Raw genomic sequence first — 25,919 nt, forward strand, 5'->3', positions numbered from 1 at the left:
GAGGAAGAGCGGACGCGGTGACGCAGTAGTTATTAAACAGAGGTAAACACGACCCGGGAATGGGAAAGACTGGGAATGAGCGGTGAAGGAAAGAACGGGATTGAACGCGGCGAGAGAGCGCTTGGTCCCGGACCGCGACACCTCGGGGGCCGCAGGACACGGAAGCGGCCGGGACAGGCCGCGCCTTGCGGCCCGCGCTATAAGAGGCCGAGGCCGGCGCCCGGCCGGCCGCTCGCGGGCTGCAGACATGTACAGCAGGCTGATGCTGGGCCTGAAGGCGGGTGATGGCGCGGGCTTCCACATGCCCCCGGGGGCGCGGGTCCAGGTGAGGCGAGCATGGCGGGGGTGGTGGTCTGCTCGCGCCGGGCCTGCCCTGGCTGGCCGGCGCTCCTCTGGCGGGAATCGGTCAGTCAAGTCAGTCAGTACCTCAGAGCGCCCCTGCCTGTCACTCACTCACTCACTCAGGCCGGCCGCTGGGGGAGGGGAGGGGAGGGAGGGAGGGGGCGGGCGCGAGGGCGTGCGTGCGTGCGCGCGCGCGGCTCGGCAGCGGCGGCGGCGCCGGCGGGAGGGGGGCCGTGCCCGGAAGCGCCGCTCCGCGCTGGGACTGGCTCCTTCGCAGCCATTTTCTGTCCAACCAAACAGCCGATCTGAGGAGCGAACCAACCAGGGCCGCAGCGGAGGTTTGTGCCTGGCTTCGGCCAATGACTGCCGGCCGGGCCCGCCGCGCGCCCGGCTGAAGTGTGCGACCGTCTGAGGTGCGCCCGCTCTGTGTGTGTGTGTGTGAAGAGGAGGCGGCGTGTGTATGTGCGTGTGTGCAGCGGCTTGCGGGCGTCGTGCTGCTGCCGCTCCGCGCGCCCTTTGTGGTAGCGTTGTTGTGGTGTGGGAGGGAGATGTTTGTGTTGCTCGTGTGCCGTCAGTGGACGCGCTGCGCTGCTGTGGTGTGTGTCTGTGTGTGAGGAGAAAGTGTGCTCTCGGCTCGTCACTCGCGCCGGCTCCGCTCCCGTCGGTGCCGGGGCCGCCTCCGGGCTCCCCTTTGTGAAGCGGCGGGTGAGTAGGCGGCCTCCCCGCACAAAGGCCGGGGCCGGCCGCCTGCTCCTGCAGGCAGCACGGGAGGCCGCACTCGCCCGCGGCGGCGGCGGCTGCTGCACGCCCTTCCCCCGCCGCGAGGAGAGCGCCGCACCGTTGCCGCCAATCATTTTTTATTACTTCGTTTTTTGTATACGTGACCACAATCACCGGGTGTGTTGAGCTGTTTTTTGTATACGTGACCACAATCACCGGGTGTGTTGAGCTGTTTTTTGTATACGTGACCACAATCACCGGGTGTGTTGAGCCGCCCGATGAAGAGCACCGAATAACGACCGGTGGAGCGGGTGGTGAGCCCGCACATACCGCGCTTCTGGCTAAAATCTCACTCCTTATAGTTCGCCTGCCCTGACCTGTGGCTCAGCCTAATGCACGGCATTCCCCCACTTTCCCCTCACAAAGTCTCATCATTCCTGTCCCATCTGTAGCGTTGGCATGCTGGTCTGGCGAGCCCCTGGCACTGCTGGTTGGCATAAGATGAGGATAAACGTACATCACTTGTCACATCATTGCACGCACTGGCACTGTACATGCAATCATGGCCCAGAGGCACCGCTTTGTTGTTGTGGTGAATGAAGGCCGCAGGATTCATTAATCATAACACACACTTATACGCAAGAAGGATTGCCAACTACATGTGTGTAGCTTGGCATTGCTCCGTGCTTTTGGGCACTTTGGGACAGGAAAGGTAAAGGTGTCCTTTGCCACCCGTGTGACGTTAGTCCTGAACTTCCATTTTTCCTGCCTCTAGCAGTGGGACCGGTTAATGTTATATGGCTAGTGCTGCACCCTTGTGCATGGGGGCACCTTCCTGGCCCATGCTGCCCACCACCCATGACTTGAAAATATAGGATCAACATCTTACTCAAAATACATATTCCACCTTTAATTTAGACAACCTGCCTTTTGGTTTCTCCATGGTGGCCCCTGAGCGCCTCACCTGCTCTACCCAACCGCCTGTGCCTTGGAACCTCATACAGAGGTAATCGAAACATGTAACTTCAGTGAGCTGAACTCTTCCACCATATGCAACCAAGGGTGCATATTTTGAGAAATAAGGCTTAAATACCTCTTCAATTCAAATTGTAATTCCTTGCATTTGGAAGTGAAGATCACCAAAGCTTTCTCCAGGCCTTGGATGATGGTAGCCAAATGCACTGCGCCATCTGCATAGAATAGTGCTGGGTATTTGTTTGGGGGCATTTTGGGACAATCCTGGCACCCCTTCAAGAAAGCATCAATAACGTCTTGTATACGGAAGTTAAATAGTAGGGGAGCCAGGTTGCAACCTTGCCTTACCCTGTGTTGACCGGGAAGGACATTGCAGTTTCCCCCACCCAGCCCACTGCGGACACAGGCACAATTTCTAGAATACAAAAGGCTAATTTTTTTATCGGCTTGAAACGGCTTTACGACGGACAAGAATCTTCAACAGTCTCACCGGAAACTGAATCAAATGCAGTTTTAAGATCCAGAAATACTGCATACATTTTCATTTTCCTTAAAACTACGTATTTCTGGATTGACAGGCATAGTTTAAAACATTGATCCAGCATGATTATCATCTGCCCAGTCCTGGGGTATAGCAGTGATTATTTTGCCAAGCTGTCTAGAAGGGGAATCTGGCGATAGTTTGCCGGGTGATGCCTACTGCCCTTTTGTACAGCAAGATTATTACAGCCTTCCTCCAGGACTGGTATTTGGCATTTCCTGAACTAATCTCCTGGGATTAGGTCTGGGCCGGCAGTTTACTGTGTTTCTGATAAGATGGGGCATGTTCAATTTTCCCTATAGTGATGCATAGGTAATCTGTGGAAAAATGGAAACTCTGGTACAAGGTGGGGAAAAACAGCGCTGCAGAGTGTTGGTGGCCATTAAGAGTTGAAAAGTGCTGTCACCAGTCCTCAATGCAATCTAATTTTTGGTCACCTTCAATTCTTTTATCTGTTACCAGTTTCCAAAATAAAACATTGTTTTTGGTTTGTAATGCACCATCCAGGGATCTTCTTTTTATTACTAGCGTTTCGCTTTTTATAATCTAAACGGACTTGGCACAGATTCTTGTTTGTCAATGTTTTTCCTTTTGGCCTCTCAACAGACTTCATCAAACCAATACTAGATGTAAGATAGATGATGTTCTCTCGTTTAATTTACAGGCTTCCAAAACAGCCAGATTCTTGACATCATTACCACATATTACCTCAATATCACCAATTATATTGCAGCATAAAGTGCTGGTTTGGACTCGCACTTTCACCTATTTTACAGATTTACTTGCATGACCAACTATGTCTAAAACCTGGTTTGGTTTTGGCCCTTGACCTCTGAGCAAGGAGGACCTATTTCCCCTAAGGCTTAGTGCTGTCGGGTAGTGGTCACTCTGTTCTGTACTTCAAAATCAATTACCCTTGCCCAGTCTGCTGCCGAGACCCATTGTTCCTATTTAATGTTGTCTTTGCTGGTTGATCCTAAGAGGTTCTCCCGTTACAGGCCCTTGGTTTTAGGTTGTATAGTAAATGTGTAGATTCTATTGCAAATTGATGTAATAGCACTGGAGCAGCTACCACTGCTTCAGGGATTTACCAGGCCATATCCTGGTCCTCCCATAAACCTGACAGAACTCCCACAGGTTCAATCTGAAGATTTAAGTTGCAAACCACCAGGGTCAATTTATCTATACAACCATAGTCGTGTTCTTCGTCTAAGGGACTCATAAGTATGCTATATGTCTCCATACCCTGGGTGTTGTGCGGCTTATTGTATGTCATAACTTCCTCCCCCTCCCCATTGATGATAGAATCACCACAACCGTCCACCCTAGGGTAACATCCACCCCTACTAGTAGCCCTACAGTAGGGTATACAGTAGGATTTGAACCTTTGGAAAGAAACCGGTTATGTAGCCCACGTCTCCTGGAACATTATAAAATTGAAACCTCTAATAAAGGTATTCCATGACACATCTGCCAATATTCTGTTCAGTCCCGTTATGTTCCACAACAAAAGCCTACTGTTCCCTCCCTCTTCTTTGCTACACTGGATCTCTACACACAGTCACTCGACATCAAGATCACCCAGGGTTTTGGGGGATGCAATCCTCTCGTATGTGGATTTGCTTGCGCCCTTAAGGCGCAGATATTCCGGCGATCTTAGTACAATATGTTCTACAATGGATACTTGAGCTTATGGCCTTTTAAGTAACGTGTATGCAATGGATGGGATTGCAGAGTAATTCTGAGTCCGAATAACCGAACCAACTCAGGCAGATGGCAAAGGTACTGTACCAGAGGGAGGCCGCAGCAGAAGAAAGATCTACTACCAACTCTTTGCTTGGAGAAGCGACTGACCCTGAGGGAGTTGGAGGCGGATGAGCGAAGAGCTCGAGAAGGAACATATTTAGGAAGAGAGAGTTGAAGGTATTGAGGCCCCAGAAGGCCTTTTGGACCATGCTGAGGGTTTTGCACTTAATCTCATTGCCAATTCAGAGATTTCAGTCTTGGAGAGATACGATCCCTGGGCTTGAGGCCAAGTCTCGCAGTTCTGTTTTCGATGAGTTCTAGAAGCAGGCAGATTTAGAAAGAGGTTGTTGCAGTAATCCAGCGTACAGAGAACTAGAGCTCCGCAGTGAGCTTCTGGTGGGGGGGGGAGAGGAAAGGAAGAATACTTTTGAGGAGGTGCAGCTGGTGAGGAGAGAAGGAAGTGTGCAGTCGAAGATGACTGAGGTTTTTAGCCTCAGGTGGGAGCAGGAAGAGGGCCAAGAGAGGCAAGCCAGAGTGTGACCGGAAAGGAGGCAGGTGTGCCGATGAGGAGAATCTCGGTCTTACTGGTCTTAAGGCAGAGATCATTGGCGGCACACCATGCCTGGATAGCGGACAGAGATGAGAGGAGAAGGTGGAAGGGGGCCTGAAAATGAGTTGACTCTCATCCGCATAGCACTGCAGATGATTTCTTCTAACGAAATCTTCCCACCAGAACTAGGATATCTCATAACTATTTCCAACCATGTTCAGAAAGTTAAACGCCCATCAGTTCTGGTGGTGCCTGTCTTTGGAACACCCACCCGGCCTTCAGCTCGATAGTATCTTTTTTACAGCACTGGCTGTATCGCTGTCCGGACCTCGTACACCTGTCACAACCTGTAAATTAGTTTACTGTTACCGTGCCATGTTATTGCTCCTTTCCTTTTCCAGTTCTATCTGGCACTTTCTTGCAAGCTCTTTAATACCACCAAACTTCCCTCACCCCGCATCTGTACTGGTCTTAATGTACCAAAACCTGTGGATGATCAGATTTCAATGTTGTCCTTGCCTCATACTTTCTCTTCCCGGTTTTCACTGTGCGCCACAAAGTAATTTTGCTTTGCAGTTGGGGCTATGCAAATCAATTTAAAAAAACATGTACACAGCCGTCTCCCTTCTATTTTCAGGCAGTGGTAAACTGAGCCTTATAGCAGCACAACAGTGACTCTAGCCACCCTTTTCACAATTTCACTTTTCGGTGTGCCATACATGGTACCATTTAGAGGATTGCATTATTTGTCTAATGTTAGGCTATAACTAGCATTAAACTCTGACTCCCAGGGACAATAAACGAGTCGAGGGACATTACAGAGCAAAATATGGAGTTTGTTTTCCATTTCTGGTTCCATCTTTGTCTACTTCCTTTACAAGTTATGTGGCATTTGCATAGCTTCCAGCTACCATTTAGAATGGACAGCCCTTTGGATGAGTGGTGCACACTCGACTTAAATCTTTCCATCTCCCAACACATCAACTCTGTGTCCAGAACCTGCTTCTTCCACGTGTGCATCTTCCTGTACCTCACCTACCCACACAGAATCTCTATCCTTGCCATCATACCTAGGCGCTGTGGCATTCCAGCTTGGGAAACTCCAAAGAATCCAAAACACTGTTGCCCGTCTCCTCATTGACCTTTCCCCTTAGGCCCGCACTCAGGCTCCTTATCGGTTGACTGATTACCTTTTAAAGCCACGTGCATCACTCACCATGCCCTCCACAACACCAGACCCAAATTCCTCCAGGATAAACTCCTATGCTTAAACTTGTATGCTATCCACCCACCAGGAACCTCAGATCTGGTTCTACTCTTCTCGTTATCCCCCATTACAACAACACCAGATTGGGAGGATTCCAAGCACCTGCCATCGGGAACTCTCTTCCTCTCCACATCCGCTGCATTGAGAACCACCTCTTTCAGACAGGCCCTCCAAAACTTGGCTATTCCCTTTTTACAACCTGAAATCCTCTTCCCACCCCATTTTCATCACCAGAGCCTCGCTCACAAATACCATCATCTCTCTCATTGGAACTCCAACAAGTCACGTTTGCAGCTGATGCTGGCTCTTGTCGAGGCCCTCCTTACTCCTTCAGTCACTAACATTCTCTTATACACAAACCCTCGGACAGATGCCGGCTTGTGTCGCGCCAGCTCGCCCCACTAACTCAACTCCAGACCACTCTTTGCACTCGATCACACATTTGCCCTTCAGGTCGCTTCACTCTGACTGGTGCGTTCAGGCTACCTACTATATACAGCACCTGATGGCAGCTTGGACGTTACCAATGAAAAGATTCAGGACGGCCGTTCGGGGTGTGAAATATGCACTGGGATCCCGTCCTTGCACCCACCTCGGCTGTAAATGTAGAGGACCCATACTGGTAGCCCTTCATTTGTCAAATATCGGAGTATTGCCAAATAGCACTTAATGTTATTGAAATAGGGGATCGCAAGCCAATGGACGACATCCTGTGTATTACAACTATAAAATGTATTAATCCTACATGCCCTGGTCCAATCTAGAAATAATGTATCCTTACAGGTGACCACAGCACCAACTACTTCAATGTCACATTAGAAACGTGAAGACCTTCACAGGTATGGCTCTAGAAGAGATGGGTATGGTTCGCACAGGTATTTATCTTAGGAGATCTCTGAAGGTTAGACGGAGTGAGGGGTGAGCTAGGGGCTGCAACCTGATGGACCTAGGTTTAGATATTTTGGTGGCACTGTATTCTGTTCATCCTGTCTAGTGTAGTCGATATGTGCACGTCTCCTTGATAATGTACAAGAGGCCGATGTCAGCCTGTTATGGAACTAAAAGATATACAGCAAGACTAACCTGTCTACTGCGCTATAAAATCCGACAACCCTGGATCCTAGGACAGTAATGCCTCCACCCGTAGAAGACTGTAATATTGCTGGCCTATTTATGCTTGGGGTAGCCTGTGTATAGTGCCAGAATTCATAGGAGGGTTGCTTGTCTTCAAACAGATGGCCGGATCCGAGATGAGCTCCCCTGAGCTTAAGTGTGTATAAACGTACCATTTCGGTGGACATCTGCCACAGGCACGACTATCCATTCACACTTTGTGACTGACAAATTTGGTCTAACTGGACCGAAAATGGCTCTCACCCTTACACCAGGCTTGCCTCAACACTGTTGTCGTTGATTTTTAATCTAGCTGAGCACACATCGAATCACCTGCACTATGGTTCTGTTGTGACCTGCTTCAGCACCCGTCCACATGCCTGACCTCTTGGGTTGCTTACCGGAGCCTAGCCAGACCACATGACTCCTAGTTTTGGACAAATGCATGCATACATACACGCACGTTAAGCCTTTTACTTAGAATTTCCCATACCTGGACTTTGGAGCCCGAGGGCGTTGCTACCACAAAGCGCGTTAAGGCCATACAAACGGGAAAAGGCACTATATAAATCACATTGTCGCAGAGAACAGCCCTTTATCGTTGGTCAAACTATCAATCTAGGCTGCGCAGCCTCTTAATTTTTTTTTTTTTTACAACAGTATTTGTGCCTAAACAATGTAATGATTGGGTAGAGTGCACTGTGGAAATTACAACATATGCAACTATGCTTGGCCGTGTGCGAGCCTGGTATCCAATTCCCTCCAGTATAATGTAGAGGTTTAGGGCACCTTTTCATGGCCTTGAGGTAATTAACCAGAGCAATTCGGTTTTTGAGAAAATCCGAACTTAACCCTTACTTTTGGAGGTGCTGTGGGACAGGCGCCAGCTTCCCTTTTCTTGGAAAGGGCTGGGTTACTGAATATGCCTGCCAAGCTGCTCGGGCTTTTCCAACTCGGCTGTTAAGAATGATAAACGTGTACAAAGGTGATTTGCGCTTCATTATGCCAAGTGTGTTTTTACTTGTGGATTTGTCCCAATTGTTGGGACAGGTGAGCATCACAGGGCACCCAATCTTGACAGATGAATTGGGTTACTTTTGCCCATTGGAGCGGGAGGGAGCATATGGAAATACTATTGGTTCAACTCTTGGTCAGGCTGTAATCTTGTAAAGTGTCATTTCCGAAAAGGAAAGCTTACAGTACATGTCCCAGTTTCTTCTAAAATATGAGGCATAATTCATGTAATATGTTACCTGCATGTTCGGTTTTGTATAGCATGCACAGTGAGCTTCAGAGCATGTACATGGTGCATTGTAAAGACATGCTGCAGGTTTAAATTTTGGATGGTGGTGGCAGTTGGCAGCTGCTGACACCACTCGTGATCTATCATAATGCACGTTTCTGCCTGTTGAGTTGGAGCCCGGGGATTGATCATGCTTTTTAACCAAATGTAGTACTCGTCCATTTCCACCTCTGGCATGTTGGAAAGCAAAACGGCTCTTGAATGATGTTCACCAGCATAACGCCAGTTTCAAGCGTACACATACATCAACTTCCCCATCATGGGCGACCTGTGCTGATTCTGTTCACATCACTGATGCGTGCAAACAAACCTGTGCACAGTTCAAGACCATTCTGGAAATCGCTCCTTCTGGTCAGTCTCTACAAATAATAGGACACAAGCGCTGATCCTACAATCATAAAATGGAACCCAAAACAGGTTAACATCTCTTGATTACAACGGAACAGGACATCTGTCTGCGGTCATGCGGTAAACGGGACCTCATCCTAGCCTTAAACTCCAATAATGGGGCTCCTCGAACACCCAAACTACAACTCCCTATCACCTTCATACGGCATACATGCCATGTTAAGTCTACTGGCACCATCCAGCATTCTGGTGAGCGAGTACAATGCACGACTGAGCACCGCATCAGGCATGCAGTCCTCCAAACAAGCAGCTCTCCCAGTGCCACATCAGGTAATATATCTTTTGGTTTTCTGCTACAGACTAGAACCTCTGGGGCTGATTCATGGAATTATTTGCGCTGAAAAACGGGGATTTGTGCGCCATTCTGCCTGCAAATCCCTGTTTAACAAATGGGGATTTGCGGGCAGAATGGCGCACAAATCCCCGTTTTTCGGCTCAAATAATTCCATGAATCAGCTCCTCTATCCCCCAAGTGTCATCGCCATATGCAATCAACACCTGGCTGTTCTGCCTCTAGCCCTGTAATTGCCCCTTGCTCTTCCCCCCCACCCCTTTCTTTGGCGGAACCCTGTGCTTTGAGATTGCCCAAATGGCAGAAGTGTTATTTACATTATATTTTTGAGGTTTGAATTCCTCCTAAAGGGTTTTAGCTTTGGTCTGCAGTGATTTCCTCCACACAATATGGAAAGTGTTTTGCTTGATCGTGGAAGATTGATTGTGGTGGCATAATATAGGATTGAGGGGGGTTTATGCATCGGCGAGATCCGGTGGAAGAGGGTTGGCAGGGCGAAAAATGATATGTGGGGCACCAAAGCAACTGTGATATTGCAACTTTCAAAACAATACACTTTAAACATTGTTCAGAAGAAAGCACAGAGCCCTAGCTTTCAGTAATTGGCCATCATGACCCAATTATTGCACTTAGAACCCTAGCTTTCAGTAATTGGCCACCGTGAGCCAATGATTGCACATAGGACCCTAGCTTTCAGTCATTGGCCTTCATGAGCCAATGATTGCACATAGGACCCTAGCTTTCAGTCATTGGCCCCCATGAGCCAAGGATTGCACATAGGACCCTAGCTTTCAGTCATTGGCCCCCATGAGCCAATGATTGCACATAGGACCCTAGCTTTCAGTCATTGGCCACCATGAGCCAATGATTGCACATAGGACCCTAGCTTTCAGTCATTGGCCACCATGAGCCAATGATTGCACATAGGACCCTAGCTTTCAGTCATTGGCCACCAATGATTGCATTAGAATTTGTTTTTTTCACCGCCAAGATCTTTGGGTTACTTTTTTAATGTTTCTTTTTTGCTGTGCTGTTTTAAGAACTAAAGCCGTTTTTATCTGCATTTTTCAAATGCCCATTTAAATTCCAACAATTTTCTATATTCATTTTTTTCTCGCTCTCCTTTGGTGCATGGAGGATCGCATCCCTTTAATGCTCAGACTGGTTCTATGTGTCTAGGCTGCTCTTTGAAGGCGACATACCAAAAATGCTGTAATATTTTAGGCCGATTTGGTGCAGCATTCAATGGGTGGGAAAACGGGCCAACTCCCCCACTCCATCTTCTACTACGTTGGCGGTATTTACTTAAAATCGTAGGGATTCACATCCATCCCTTTCTCGCCACAGATGCAGCATGCCCCTCCCCCACATACATACCCACACCTGCAGTCCATGCCCCGTCTTCCTTGTACTGCAGAATTTTGGCGTCGGCCAGCACCACATTTAGCCTGCAATCTATAGATTGTGGGCAAAAGAGTATGTACCCAAAGGATATCTATTGTTTCCTAGACACTTATTTTCTCGAAAGTAAAGCGGAAACCTGTAGAGTCCCTCTGGGCTCACTGTAGGACCATCTGAGCTATTAAATGACTTAATGTAAATGTTCTGCTCTCCTTTCTCTTGGGGCAAGTCTGTAGCTTCATGTGGTGTACATGGTGTGCGGTAAACACAGATAATACTGAAACCAGCCTGTTCAGTCCACATCTTTGCTCACTCCAGAACTTTTGACACTGTCGATCACTCCTCCCTCCTTCTGAATCTCACCACTTACAGGACACCGTCCTTGCCCTAGTTTCCTACATGGCGTGTCACTCCTTATTCATTCCGAAACATCCTCTGCAACTCCTCTACCAGTCCTGGTCCTTCTCGGAGCTCTCCTTGGTCCTCTCCGATTCATTCTCGCTCGCTTCCTGGAAAGTTTACCACCTTTTGTTTTCATATATCCTCTTTTACTGAGACCTACAATTATGCTTCCACTCTTTGACCCAGGATCGGTCTTCCAATTTAATGTGCCTGGCCATCAAATAGACAATGAAGATCATTTTCTGCTTCATGCTGAAATTCTACAAAACCTGAAGCGACCTAACTCCCTTCTTTCCCTCTCCTCTATTCCCCACCTTGCATCCTCACCACATCCCCAATTCTTTCAACCTGGGGGTTCTCTTTGATGGCAATCTGAAACTGCCAAAATCTGTTTCCACTGTTCCTAAGGCTGCCACGTTTCAGATCCACAGAATGTCCCCTTTCCCTCCATTCAAACGCTCTTGTCTCCACCCTTGCCCTCAGCAAACTAGACTACTGGTCTAGCTTCCTCGTGGCCTCTCTCTATGCATTTACCCACTTTATACTCCCCTGCACACTGTCTCACGGCAGGATCACTGTCCATGCGTAATAGCTCCTTCCTGCTCTACACATTGCCTTGCTAACGCCTCTCTCATTGCCCCCCCCCATCTAACCCCCCACCCCCTCTGGCTTATTGCCAAATTCTTCCTGCATCATATCGCACTCTTGCCCCACTACCAGAGCATCTAACTGATTTCAAGACCATTCTAAATGGTCACTTACATTTCCTGGAATCTGGTACAGCCAAGGAAATTATTTTGCCCTTTTTGGAGATGGACAACAAGACCAATTACCCTTTTTAAACCCCCAGCCTTAAAGCTACAGACACATATGTTCATACTCTCCAAGCACGTTTTATTGTACATGTGAAACGAGCAATTGAATTCATTTAGAGTTCTGCTTTCTAGGATTTTTACCGCACACAACTACCATTTGCATGGTCTCCGGAGAGTGCGTGGGGTTTGGTTAGTGAGGTTGAAGACAGCTTCCATCTTGTGTTGATGCGTGCAGAATGGGAGTACCCAGAGCTATGAGTGCTGTTCAGTAAATTCGAGGATTGTGGAGAAAGCATACTTTTTGTTCTCCGCTGCTAGAATACATTGGCAGAGAGGCTGTAGTAAGTTGAAGATGTGTAGTGTTTAGTTTGCCATGTGGGAGGGAGGGTTTTTTGTTTGTGCTTAGCTTAATTTGCTTGTCGAATTTAAGTGGTTAGTGGGTAGGACTAACTGGCTGAAATGAGACCTACAAGAGTGCATGCACGTTCTTAGTCCCCTGGTGCCAGATTGTAATTGGAGGGGTACATGGTGTGGCCCTTGGGCAAGTCTTGAATGTGTGGTAGAGCAAAGAGTTTGACACTTGTTGTGGGGTCACTGGTATACATTGGAAAGCCAGGAGCGAACGTTCCGTCGTCCAAGCTGCAGAGTGGTGATGGGCGGAGCGGGTATAGAATTGCCTGAAGTGATGGCATGCTTGATTTGGCTTATGAAAACTAGTCACGGGGTGGGGGAGATGGGGATTGCAGTTGGGTGTCTCTTGGCTGCCACAGAATGCCAGTGTGCTTCCTTCTTCTACCTGGGCTCAATCGTAGGGTCTAGAGTCTTTGCACGTTTTAAATGCTACGTGAAGAGTTTATTGCTTTCCAAGACCCATAATACATATGCACAGTCCAAGAATCCGCCTCTTGTATTGCCTCTGCTGTGGTGTGGAGACTGGCATATTGTTGGAGCTGCCCCATTTCTGTTGAGCCATGCTCGGGTAGATGTGCCCGGAGCCCCGACATGCCTTCTCATTCGTGCGTGCACGATTGGTGTCCTGAATGATATTTTAAGATTGGTTCACCCCACCCACCAGTGAAGCTCACTTCCCCCGTACCCCTACTTGAAGAATGTTGACGTTGCAAGCATTTTATCTAACTCCAACCCGCTCCTAAATGTCTTACTATTGAACTTTTTCCAGTTTTTGTCATACATACTACGTTGAATGAAGGGAAATATTGTTTGAGGCCCCCCATTAGCTGAAATAGCCCATCCCCAGGGTGTGGTTGCTTTTTTGTGTGGTTAGTAGAGTTCTTGGATCGTTTGGTTGTCTAGTGTGGCTTTCTGAGATGGGCCAAGCAGAGACCGCAATTAACAGTACTGCACCCCTGCTAATACACAAGCCCAAAAGCTGGTAATCCATACCCTGTGCATTGCTGCGCTGCTTTAGAGATGGGTGTGATTTAAAACATAAAAGAAATTTGCATTGTTTCTAAAAATTCTATTCTTTCAATTGGACTCCATTGCACGTTTCTTAGCAGCATTACACACTCTTAAGAGATGGGTAATAAAGGCACAGTTGTTGAAGGCATTTGGTCTGTCTTTATTAAATCGCTCTCATGCACAGCCACATCCTTGCATTGTCAGTCTCCATTGTTGGCTTTATCATAAGGTCTACACCACTGAGCAAGGTTGACCAAGTTTGCAGCAGTTTGGAACCCACAGCAGCCGCCACGTGCTTATTAGGCCCCTTACCTGAAAACTCTATTCCTTTCCAGTGTGTCCCGGTTTCGTTTCCTTGTTCCCCTTTGGCTCCTGCATAGTCCTCCTCCCCTTCCAGTTCCATGCTTTAACAGGCTCCCCCTTCACCATGCTTCATTCTCATACTGTTGGCCTGCGGACGACTGCACCTGCTCCAGATCTTGCCAGGTTGCTCCTCCACGTTGCTCCACCACAGCATGCTCGCCATTCTAGTCCTTGCAAGTGCCTGCCTTCATGGCCCTTCCCTGCCAACCCCTTTCCGTTCGACCTCTTAAGGTGTGAGGACTCTGCGCCCTTCCACGCTCCCGTTCTACTCCAGTGCTCCTCTTCTCATTCCCTGCGAGACCAAAACAACTCTGAGGCCTGAGCATCCACCTAGTTTGGTTTAAGGGCGTTTCCTTGTGTATCGTGATTCCCCAAGAGGTAGTAAAACTGAGCAATGAAGGCCAGCTCTTTGAAATGAGAAGGCTGGTTACAAGTACAGTAAACACTGAAGGCCTCAATAGGTTATGGTCCCCTGTAATATATATTTTTATTACGAAGTTCCAAGGTGTATCTACAGTTTTACAGGCAAGTAGCTTTTCACGCATGAAAAATAAAAAACTGCACCGCAGGTGTTTTGAAAGCATTCCCCCCAGAAGTGAAGCATGATCTTTGAGGACCACAGGCCCCTATAGAATTAGAAATCCCCAAAGCCCAATATGTGTCTGACCCAATGCAGATGCAGATAAGTAGTATGTCTGCACGAGGAACCCCACCCTTCTAGACCAAAGGAGCTCAAAGACCTGCACCCCGATGGAGTTCCCACTGAATGAGGTTAACAGCCTTAGACCTGGTCTGACTGGGCAGTGTCCACCCTGACTACCCTACAGGGTAGGACTGATTGAACCAAGGCAAACGTTGGAGTCTGGGGACTAACACCCCTCCCCCTGCCCCTCTCCAAGCTTAGAGGGGGTGGGGCATATCCTGGAGTACATTTGTCTGGTGAAAGTGCAGTCTCTGTTCTTCTCAAAGAACCTTCAACCAATGGAGCAAATCCAGCAGGTCTGGAGGAGTCTGAGATAAAAAAGGAAGTCTGATCCTTGTCATTGGGGAGCCTGCAGTTTACGGTCCTTGGAGCAGAACCAGCGATGGTGCATTTGTACACCCAGATGGTCGAGGTCCACAAACGAAGACACTTTGTTGTAGAGGCAGATTTTCAACATCTGGCTTCTTAGAGATGTTGTGACGATTCTGTTGTCTTCCTTGGGCTAGACGTCCTGTCTGGTGCCTCACGATCAAAGCCTCAATTACTGGTGAAAACGTTTCTGCTTCTACAGTTCCTCTGGTGTACCAGGTGATCCTGTCGTACATGCATACTTTCACACTCTTGGACTAGTCCAACGTTTGGTGGCTGGTAAAACTGTGCTGGTTGCCACATACAAACGTTTGCAGGAATCTGCACGGGCAAATTCTCCACAGGATCCCCAGACCTCCTTCCCTAGGTATACGTGTTCACGCCCATACAAGCCCTTTGTAAGCTCATTTCCAAGAATGACCCTATACGGTCATTCTGTCTTGGCCCAATCACTCATTGGAAGCAAGCTACAGTTGCCTTTTATAGATTTGCTAACCACTTGAGACACCTTTTTGGGATACTCGAGGGAGGAAAGATATTCTGGGCACAAAAATGGTACACTCCTCCAGCTACAATGTTAAGGTACCCTGCAACCCACCAGAACCAGTACGACTGCCTGATCAAGGTTACTTGTGCTGGTAGATTGGGGGTTTCTTGGCACCCACATCGGTCATGTCCCCAGTGCGGTTTGGATACCAAAATACTGACTGAAGAGCTGGTATATTCGAGGTGACCAGCAAAACGTTTGGGGGAACTCCATGTTCAAAAAGTGGACTAATTACTTCACACATCCTTCTAAGGTAAGCAGGCACTTCAAAAATCACAGCGAGGAACCCCCCTGGGGAAACATTGAAACATAGCTTTGGAGTCCCAACTGCCCTATTCCGTCTCCGTAGCACTACTGGGGTTCCCTTTTTATCTGTTAGACACGTCCATATTCCCACAACACTTCATCACCAAATCCTCCACCTCTGTCCCAATAGGAATTATCCTTTAGCCAGTACACTGCCAATCCCCCTGCACTACTCCTGCATCTTTTCGGTGCTGGCGCATTGTGTTCCTATTACATGGGCTCTTGCAGAAGTCACAGTGGAGTTATTGCTTGTTCCTCAGTTCCTGTGCACATCTGGTAAATCGGACAAGGTTTACATAAGTTTTATTTCTTTTTTGGGGTTTTTTAATGAACCTATACAGAGGTTGGGGTGTGGGGCAGAGGAGACAAGTGCAGATGTAGACTGGTAGGGGAGGGTCTGGTGCCGTGTAAGAATCCGAAAGAACCAGGCAGCCAGTCAAGAGGCAGAATGGGAACATTAGCAGGGTAGGTGGAAGATGGAAGGAGGAAGCGAAAAGGAGGGTCTTGAGAAGCTTCCAGAACTTTAGGAGATCAGGCTCAAGTCTGAGATGGGCCGGGAGGCTATTCCAGAGGGAGGCACCTGCTGAGGATGGAGATCTACCCCCCCCTACTCTCTGCTTGGAGAAGTGTCTAATCTTCAGAGAGTTGGAGCTAGAAGACCGAAGGGCTCTAACGGGGAGGTATTTAGGGAGAGAGTTGGATGTAGTGGGGACCTAGGCCCCAGAAAGCCTTGTGGATGATGCAGAGGATCTTGAACTTGATCCTTGCAGCAACCGGGAGCCAGTGGAGAGACTTTGGGGCTGGAGCGATTTTAGGGCTGGAGAGATGCAGTGCCTTGGCTTGAGACCAAGGATAAGTCTTTCAGTCCTCTTCTGGATTAGTTGAAGGGAGGAGCCCGGAGAAGACCAGAGCCCTGGAGACATTCAGTTTCTGGGGGAAGGTGAGGAAAGTTAGAATGCCTCTGAGGAGGTGCAGCTGAAAGTGGGCCTTCTTGGCAAGGTCCATGATTTGAGGAAAGCAAGAGAGTAGTCGAAGAGGACACCAAGGTTTTTTGCCACACAGGAGAGTGGGCGAGGGCGCCCATGGAGGGAAGTCAGAGTGTAGGGAGCTGGAGTCCCAACGAGAAGGATCTCCGTCTTAATGGACTGACGGGTGGTACAAAAAATAAAATATCGTTAGCAGAGCACCGTGCCTGAATAGCATACAGCCATGAATGAGAGGAAGAGGGAAGCTTGAAGGAAAGTTCTTTGTCGTCCGCATAACACTGGAAGTTAGGACAGAAGGCACAGATCAAGTGGGCTAGGGGGTGGGGGTGGGGGAGGGCAAGGCAGATGTTGAAAAACTAAGGTGAAATAATAGAGCCCTGAGGGGCACCACGGGTGGCGAGTGAGATGGAGGAGAGAAAAGGGCCCAGTTGTACCTGGGAAGGTTGTTCCGAGAGGAAGGTCAGCCATTTCAGAATCAGGTCCATGATGCCAAGGGTATCATAGAGCCAATTGATAAGGGTGACATGATTGACTGTATCAAAGCCAGAGGAAGGGTCAAGAAAGATGAGAACGGAAGGAGAGTTGGAATCGAGATTAAAGAGCAAGTCATCACGGTTGTTCCGGAGTGCAGGTTACGTGCTTGTCAGCTCAGAAGCCAGACTGGTGGTCATGGAGACCACCAACAGTTTCAGTGTGGTGGATAAGCTGGCAGATGGCCAGCTTCTCCAGGAATCTGCCCAGGAAGGGGGTAATTGAGATAGGGCGGTAGTTAGCCTGACGGGAAGGGTCGGCAGAAGACTTTTTGAGGAGAGGTTGCACAAGGGAGTGTTTTGAGGAGTGATGAGAAGGATCCAGTGGCAAAGGAGTGATTGCAGAAATCAGCCAAGGTTGGGGCAAGGGAGACAATGTTGTCCTTGATGGTGCTGGAGGAGCAGTGGGAACACCTGTTTGGATGATACTTTCATAGAGTGGACTTGTCTAGAAATCTCATCAGGGGATAAGGTACAGAAAGAGGAGAGTAGCAGCGAAGGGGGATGGAGTACGAAGGAAGGCCTGTGGTGTAGAGGAGAGCGAGGACAGGATGTCCTGAGTTTTAGTAATGAAGTGCAGAGGGCCTGGGAAGGCGGAGGGGAAATGGAGAAAGTGTTTAAAAAAAGGTAGCAGGTGCTCCTCTCCGGAAAGAACGTGGCATGATGACCTGTTCTGAGATGAGAGTTTGCAGCACACGCTTTTTTGCTCACTGTGCCTTTCACAGATGGGAAATATCCACTTGCATATTAGTCTTTATCCCGCCCACATGGGCAGTCCAGCACCGAAATGCTATGGCAATTCCTCTCTGAACAAAACTCCCTGCTCACTGTGCTCGGAGAGGCACAGCTTCACCTCACTGATGAGGCCCATGTGTATGGGGTTGCTGTTGGTTCTCTTGTTGAGAAGGGAATTGTCATAGCATTTCGGTGTTGGACTGCATTTGTGGGCGAGACAAAGACTGATATGCAAATGTATATTTCCCATCTGTGAAAAGTACAGTGAGCAAAAAGCAGATGGCTGCGAACTCTCAGTGGTTAAAAACCACTAAACAGGTTATCATGCCGTGTTCTTTCGAGAGAGGGGCGCCTGCAAACTTTTTTTCAGATGGAAAGTGTGTATTGCCTTTGGAGCAGGCGGCAGGCCAGTTTGTCAGAGGATGTAGTCGAAGCATGCCACTTAGCTCAGCTCGTGAGTTTCAGAGAGGCCAGGTCGGAGTCATACAAGGAGTCTCACTCCGAGGCAGGTTTCACACGGATTGTGACTGGGGCAAGGATGTCCAGGGTGTTGGAGATGGAGATGAAGGTTAGTAAGGGCTGAGTCCGAGTGAGAGTCCGTAGCAGGAGTAGAAGGGGGAGTGAAGTTGGTGGCAAAAGCAGCAACTGATACTCATCTCATAGGTTGAATGACAGAGGAGGAGACTGGCAGTGTGGGTGGGGGCTTAGCCCAGGGACCCAAGAGATCCAGGTGAGCAGATATGAGAGTATGGTCTGACCAGGAGAGCGGAGTAATGAGAGGATTGGAGATGGGGATGTCTGCAGAGATGAGAGCATCGAAGATGTCCGACTGAGTGCGTCAGACCAGAGGGAAAGAGAGTTACAGAGGTTGTCAAAGTCCAAAGGTCACATCAGGGGGAGTCGAGGTGAATATTGAAGTCTCTGAGGAGGAGAAGCTTGGTGTTAGAGGCCAGGATTTATTATGAACGACTTTGAGTCATTACAAGTGAAAATTGGACTCCATGCTGAATCCACACTGAACCTACTTCTTATGTACAGATCACCCTCCTTGACAGAAGACTTCACTATGGCATTGACCAATCACCTGTTGCCTTTCCTTAAGCCCAAGTCCAGTTTCCTATTACTGGGCGACTTTAACTACTGTTTGGGCCACACGGAAGATCCTGTAGCTGCCGAGTTGGAGACGGACTTGGCCAATCTAGGCTTTGTGCAGATGATTCGGTCACCAACCCATATCCATGGTCATACGCTAGACTGGATTTCTACCACCAATGTTGCCACGAAGAATTTTCTGGCATCTCCTTGTCCCTGGTCGGATCATGCCTTCGTACACTTTTCTATCCAGGCTGACTTCACAAATTGATGAATAAGGGGAGGCATGGGATACTTCAGAGAAACTAAGTCAATTACTGGGGAAAGAATAGAACTCCTGTTGAGCCCTACCTTTTAATTTTTCATCCTCTGATGACTGCGTCGGGGATGTCTAAAATTCTTTTGTCCAATTTGGAGATTATAACCAACACCTTAGCTCCTAGCAAATCTAGAAAAGTAAGGGTTTTTGCCTAAATTGCATAAGTTAATATCCTCTACTTTGAAACTCTTTTACCAATGGAAAGGTAACCCCTCCGCAGGAGCATTGGCGGCCTATAAAGGTGCTGCCAAGGTCGATAAACTGGCAATCTTGGATGCCAAGAAAAACTCTCAATTCGAGAATCCTGAATGCGCAACCAGAGGTTAGGGAACTTTTTAAAATAATCAAAGAGGAAACCACAATCTCCCCTAATGCTAGCCAAGTGGTGAGGATGCGGCTTGGTGTCAGGATATTCAAGATGCCATGGCTAACAAACTGAATGGCATCAGAGCAGATATATTGCGCAGGAAAGGCAACTTTCCAACAGACTCCAGTAAGGTCAGGAATGAGTCGTATAAAAGATGCCCCCCCCCCCTCGTCTGTTCAATTTCTCTCCCACTACGATTGAAGAATTGGCTGATGTAGTGAAACACTTAAACACTAGTTGTAAAGGTGACCCCTGCTCGGCCATGATTATAGAAACGTGTCCACCGATCCTACTCTCAGCTATCTGCAAGTTTGTGAATGCATCGCTCACCGAAGGACATGTGCCGGCAGACATTTAACGAGCATGGGTTGCCCCTTTTCTTAAGAAACCTGGTCTGCCTATGGAGGTGCCATTGAACTATAGGCCGATTACAACACGCCTTTTTTATTGAAAATTCTGGACCGGGTGGCGTATGGGCAGATTGCTCAGCATCTGAATAAATTCCCTGTCTTGAATTGTCGCCAATCCGGATTTAGAGTGGGCTATGTGCAGAGACTGCATTATTGGAATTGAAGTCCAGGCTCTTAGATAGGATGGACAAGGGTCTTTCATCCATGTTGATGCTTTTGGACTTATCGGCCGAATTCGACCTGGTCGACCATTCAATATTGGTCACCAGGTTGGAGGAAGTGGCCAATTTCTCCCCAGCAGCGGTATGCTGGATAGCCTCATTTCTGAACAATGGAGAAAGCAGAGTCTTCTTTTAGGAGGCTGATGCCCTGGCTGTTTGTTGAATATGGTGTCCCGCAGGGTGCCTGTATTTCCCCCTGACTCTATAATATATTCATGGTCCCCTTCTGTGCTTTGTTGGACCAGGAGGGGATCATGTTTACAAACTATGCAGACAATACGCAGTGTGTCGTCCCTATGGTTGGTGATCATGTGTGGGACGAAGACTAACTGAATATGCTTCCATCGAGAACTGGATGCTTTGGAATAACTTGGCCCTTAAAAGGGCTAAGACTGAGCTGTTGATTGGTACGCAGCCCATGATATCTAAGATGGGTTCTGCATATGATGGCTTTCAGCTGGGTTATTTCAAGATGACTCCCCTAAAGAAAGTCAAAACATTGGGTGTCCTCTTTGACCAGCAGCTCACCATGAAGTCCCAATGTTGGGTGTCTGGTCTCTGCGGCGGCCTATTACATTAAGCTCCTAGCTCATTTCAGGTCCCTTATTACACATGTTAACACGGAGACAATAGCAAGAGATATTGTAGGCGCAAAAATAAATTACTGTTGCAGCGTCCTAGCTGGACTTAGCAAAACAGAGGGTAACAGATTACAAGTTATTCACAAACGAGGGTGGTCATGGGTCTCTCCTGACAGACCACGTCACGAATGCCAGAAGAGCATTCATGGGCTTCAGGTGGAGGCTCGAGTACGCTTCCGTCTCCTAGTGATTACGTATAAATGCACTCTCAGCATTATGCCCAGATATTTGCAGGATCTTATTGCGGAGAAAGTTCACAGTTTATCCCTGGGATCTAGCAATCAAACTTTTAACGATTCCAAGATGCAGATCTAAGAAGGCAGAAAAGGGAGCCCTCTATATTGCTGCACCCAAAGCCTGGAATAATCTTCCTCTTGATCTTAGATGACAGACTAATCTGGAACCTTTTAAGGGAAAGTTGAAAACATGGATATTCACATGATTTTCTCCTCCGAACCCCCCCTCCCCCTCGACTGTCATTATTAATCCATTACTTTTTTTCATTTGTCAGCGCCCTAATGCCTACAGGTCCAAGGTCTGCACTTTATAAATGCTTAAAGTAAAGGAGAGAAGAAGTGAGGTCAGCCCACTCTGAGAGGAAGAGGAAGAGGGAGACCTGGCCATGGGGCCTATAGATAGTGGCCAGAGTCAGAGAGAGGACTGGAGAGACGCCAAGCCTGCAGACGAGGCTTTCGAAAGAGGAGTAGGCCTGAGTGGGTATGATATGAATTTATTCAGTAGCAGGGACCAACTCGGGAAACATCAGGGCCACTCTGCTCCCAGACCAGTTAGGCCTGGGCTTGGCAAGGATCGTGTAGCCCCCAGGAAGGAGTGTCAAAACTTGGAAGCCATATATGCATTTTATAGCCAATGTGTCAGTGTTCAGCCTCAATTTCCTAGATTTGGCCATCATGTGCTGTTAGGGTCCAAGGTCTGCACTTTATAAATGCTTAAAGTAAAGGAGAGAAGAAGTGAGGTCAGCCCACTCTGAGAGGAAGAGGAAGAGGGAGACCTGGCCATGGGGCCTATAGATAGTGGCCAGAGTCAGAGAGAGGACTGGAGAGACGCCAAGCCTGCAGACGAGGCTTTCGAAAGAGGAGTAGGCCTGAGTGGGTATGATATGAATTTATTCAGTAGCAGGGACCAACTCGGGAAACATCAGGGCCACTCTACTCCCAGACCAGTTAGGCCTGGGCTTGGCAAGGATCGTGTAGCCCTCAGGAAGGAGTGTCAAAACTTGGAAGCCATATATGCATTTTATAGCCAATGTGTCGGTGTCCAGCCTCAATTTCCTAGATTTGGCCATCATGTGCTGTTAGGGGTTTTACAAAAGTTACTATCCGTGACAGAACTTAGGAAAGCCTACCTTGGGTGTACAGGGTTACGCTTCTTGGGTTTGGCCTGAACTTCCCAAATGTGTGGTAGCAATGGACAAGCAGCCAGGCTTGGTCTGAAGGAGGAGGGCTGTAGTAGGTGTGTGGGAGTGAGGGGCCAGTAGGCCCCCGTCCCTCCTTTCCATAGCACAAGAATTGGACCATCTGCCTCCAATGGTGGGGAGTGCCCCGTCGCCCCTATGTGATGCCAGCATCGGTTGGCACTTGCGTAGATGGGGCCATTGCGCAGGACACAGGGCATCCATTTGTGTGCCCCCTTGACTCCATCTTGGTAACTAGGCCTCACTGCGATAATACGAAAAGGCTTCTCTCCCCTTTGCATGCGGCGCCGCGCACACATGGCCCCCACCTTTTCTTTTACTGTGGCACTCATAGGTAAACAGAACTCAGTACACCTTTGCTCAAGAAAACACTATACACTGTAGAGTTACATAAACATAATAGAGATGTATTATATACACTAACGCACACTGTTGTAATTTAAAGATCAGGTAAGTACTAAGAAACATGTACAATAATATTAGAAGACTTAACACTCTTGGGGTAGTAAACCACAGGTGTAGTTACATTAAAATAGCTTTTAGGCTAACAAATCACACAATGAACCAACTTGAAAAACATCTGCTAACCTTTCAAACTCTGTAACGTTTGATAAACTTTGACCCCAACCTGTTTTAAGAGCCCAACCCTATCTGTGTCACTCAGTTCAGATGGGTCACTGGGCCACCAGTGAGCGGGGGCTGGGCAGGAAACAATGCTGGAAGGCAAAGTGCAGTGTTCGTCCCCAGCAGCATTCACTACAGTTGCAGGTAAGTAAAAATGTTGGTTAAAAATTAGCTGGGGGAGGTTAGGGTGACCCCATGAAGGATTGGTCCAGTGTCATGGTGGCGTCTTGCTTCGTCGTCCTTCTTTGTAATCATCTGTTCCAATGGCCGACTGAGTTTCGGCTCCAAGACATTGGAATTTATCCAGGAACATTGACCACCAAACCTGTCCGATGTATCATTCAAACTTGGGTATGGCTCTCCAATGGGTACATCCAGCCTCCTAGTCTGAACTGGTTTGTCAGGCACACTGCAGGACAAAGGACAGGGGAGTTTTGGTTGGCCACCTCCCCAACTTCATGTCCTGCAAGTCACTCAGAATCCAGAAAGGACCAGTCATCTAGTTCAGAGTTTAAAAAAGTAAGACTACCATTTTTGGTAAATGTTGTCCCATGTGTCCCCTACCGCAGCTGTGAAGACCACCTGCGATACAAGTTCACAAAGTTGTGCAAAAGGTACACTGCCACTAGCCTGAACAAACATCTGAACCTGTCACAGTAACACAAAGGTACTGGAGAATTGAGAAAAGGGATACATTGTCCCTCCTCGGCACTCCACGTAGGTGGGGTGGGCTGATCTCAGGAAAAGAAAATGCATAAAGGATAAAAAGTATCCCTTTTTCTTGGTAACTTTGGGAGTGAGTCCGGAAGAATCTATGAAGGGGAAGCTCTAGGAGCTCCTAGCAACACGGCACAGAAGTTGTGATGTGCTGCTTTAGTAAAATGTAGATGCCAAAAAGTTGGAGGAAAGCATGATTGAAAATAGAATACTGGTCCAAAAGGTTCCATACACCAGAATTGGCAAAGCATCCAGGTGTCCAGCAAAACAGTGCTGGGGGATTTGCAGAGAGTGGGGATTTCCCACAAAGAAAGAAATCTACCTAACCTATGCCTTCTACATTTGCTTAAGTACAACCCCAAGTGCAGGTAATGGCACAATCTGGAATGCACATTACATCAGTACAGATGCCACAAAGGCCCAGACGTCCCAGAATGTCCTCTATCTGTTCAAAGCAGAATTCCTCACGAAATGATATATCCCAAAATACTCACCAGGCACGGATGTTCACATCAAAATATATTTTCCACACATCACTTTGCATAATACTCTGCATCCTTCAACATAGAGCCTACTTCCCTTCAACTGTGTCCAAATTCTGAACCTGGCACGAGTGTAAGCACTTTGGTCGTGACCTCCACACCATCGTCTTTTCCTCTCCTCGTTTTATTTACCAAGTGCTGTCCATCTCGGTTAATCCCTAGCTAACCTCTCATTGAGTGTTTGGCATGTCTGTCTGCTCTGTGGGAATATGGCTTTCCCTGACCTTTGAAAGGGCTGCTGCAGTGCTGGTTTAAATGGGTTGGCATCTTATGTATTTGGGAGATGTCGCGGACATCGCCCTTTTTTTTTCCTGGCCATTTTGCTGCCCTGCATTTCTGCTGCTTGCTCGTCATTGCTCCCACCTTCCCTAGTCTGCCACTACCCAGCTTCTTATGGCCATCATCTTGGCCGAAAGCACTATATATTGTGATACCTGCCCACCTACAAACCCTCATGCCGCCAACCAAAGAAGACGCAACCACCAACACATTAACAAATGATCCAAGAGTAATAAAAGAAGTGACCCACATAAACATCCTTTGTCTACAAGGGCTGGCGCGACTCACTAGAATACTAACACTCAAATTCACAAGCACCCACATAAGGGATATTGACCCTACATGCAACCTACTTAACCTCCACAATGATGAACTGGAAGCAACAAAGGTCCCTCACTCAACCCTCGCACCAAAATCCATCACTGTGTCAAGGGATAAGAGAAAGCAGTGCTCCAAATGCCCTACTTTGCGTGACTCCCAATAAATAAACGCACCCTGAAAATCAATAAGATTCACTGCAACCTTGTCAGTGCATGCAGAGATGCACAATCACCTAAGCAAAGGAATACATGTGCTTTTTCTCAGAAACCGGGCTTAATGGTGACCTGATCATAGCTGCCCCCAAATCCTTCCCTAGCAACCTCAAACTTAGGCATGTAAACCTCAAACGAAAAAGGAGGCGGAAACAGCAGCCTTGCCAGAGCTTACAAAGAACTCCTAAGAATCATCATAGGGGCACCATCATCTTTGCACCTAGCACTGGACAAATCTATACCTCCTATTCCTTTACATACCACCCACCCTTACTGTCACAGAGAAACGCTCAGACGCCATTACCGGCACCACAGTGTAGCACGAACATCTGATCCTAGTGGAAGACTTCAGAGTAAAACGGAAACTCTACCAAATCACAAACTTCCTATGTTGCCAGCATGGACCTATGGGACTTGAGAGGAAAACGGAAACTCTACCAAATCACAAACTTCATATGTTGCCAGCATGGACCTATGGGACTTGAGAGGAAAACGGAAACTCTACCAAATCACAAACTTCCTATGTTGCCAACATGGACCTATGGGACTTGAGAGGAAAACGGAAACTCTACCAAATCACAAACTCCCTATGTTGCCAGCATGGACCTATGGCATGCAATTGTTTGCAAAAAGGCCTGTCTAAAATTCTTCCCCATTACACATACTCTAGATCAACCATGTTATGTTACTGTTCGTTCAGGCTTCAGTGAGAGTATGCCCCACCCAGTGAAATCTAGCATCAGTTGAGAACAGACATTGGAAATACCTCAACCCCGTTTAATACTATGTTGAAAACCACTAAACTCTCTCCTGGACCAACTTCCCCAGAACAAATGAAGAAACTCCAGAAATGAATCGCTAGACTCCATAGCACCAAAGACCCTTTCTCCCCCTCCCAGAGGG

At 47.9% G+C, this 25,919-nt stretch overlaps 1 protein-coding gene across 4 annotated transcripts in view; it reads left to right on the forward strand.

Moving 5' to 3' along the window:
* The first annotated feature begins 533 nt into the window (after positions 1-533).
* NFYB (nuclear transcription factor Y subunit beta) overlaps positions 534-25,919 on the forward strand; it is a 139,351-nt gene continuing 113,965 nt past the window's right edge. For 2 of the 4 annotated variants that reach the window (XM_069629911.1, XM_069629912.1), the window contains exon 1: positions 604-755. The gene's annotated coding sequence lies outside the window, so the exon portion shown is untranslated. Of the gene's footprint in view, positions 756-25,919 lie in introns of all 4 variants that reach the window. The other 2 variants (XM_069629913.1, XM_069629910.1) reach the window with 2 other exon arrangements.

The sequence above is a fragment of the Ambystoma mexicanum genome, chromosome 12 (genome assembly GCF_040938575.1).
Source record: "Ambystoma mexicanum isolate Mex_15411 chromosome 12, UKY_AmexF1_1, whole genome shotgun sequence".
NCBI classification, from domain to species: Eukaryota; Metazoa; Chordata; class Amphibia; order Caudata; family Ambystomatidae; genus Ambystoma; species Ambystoma mexicanum.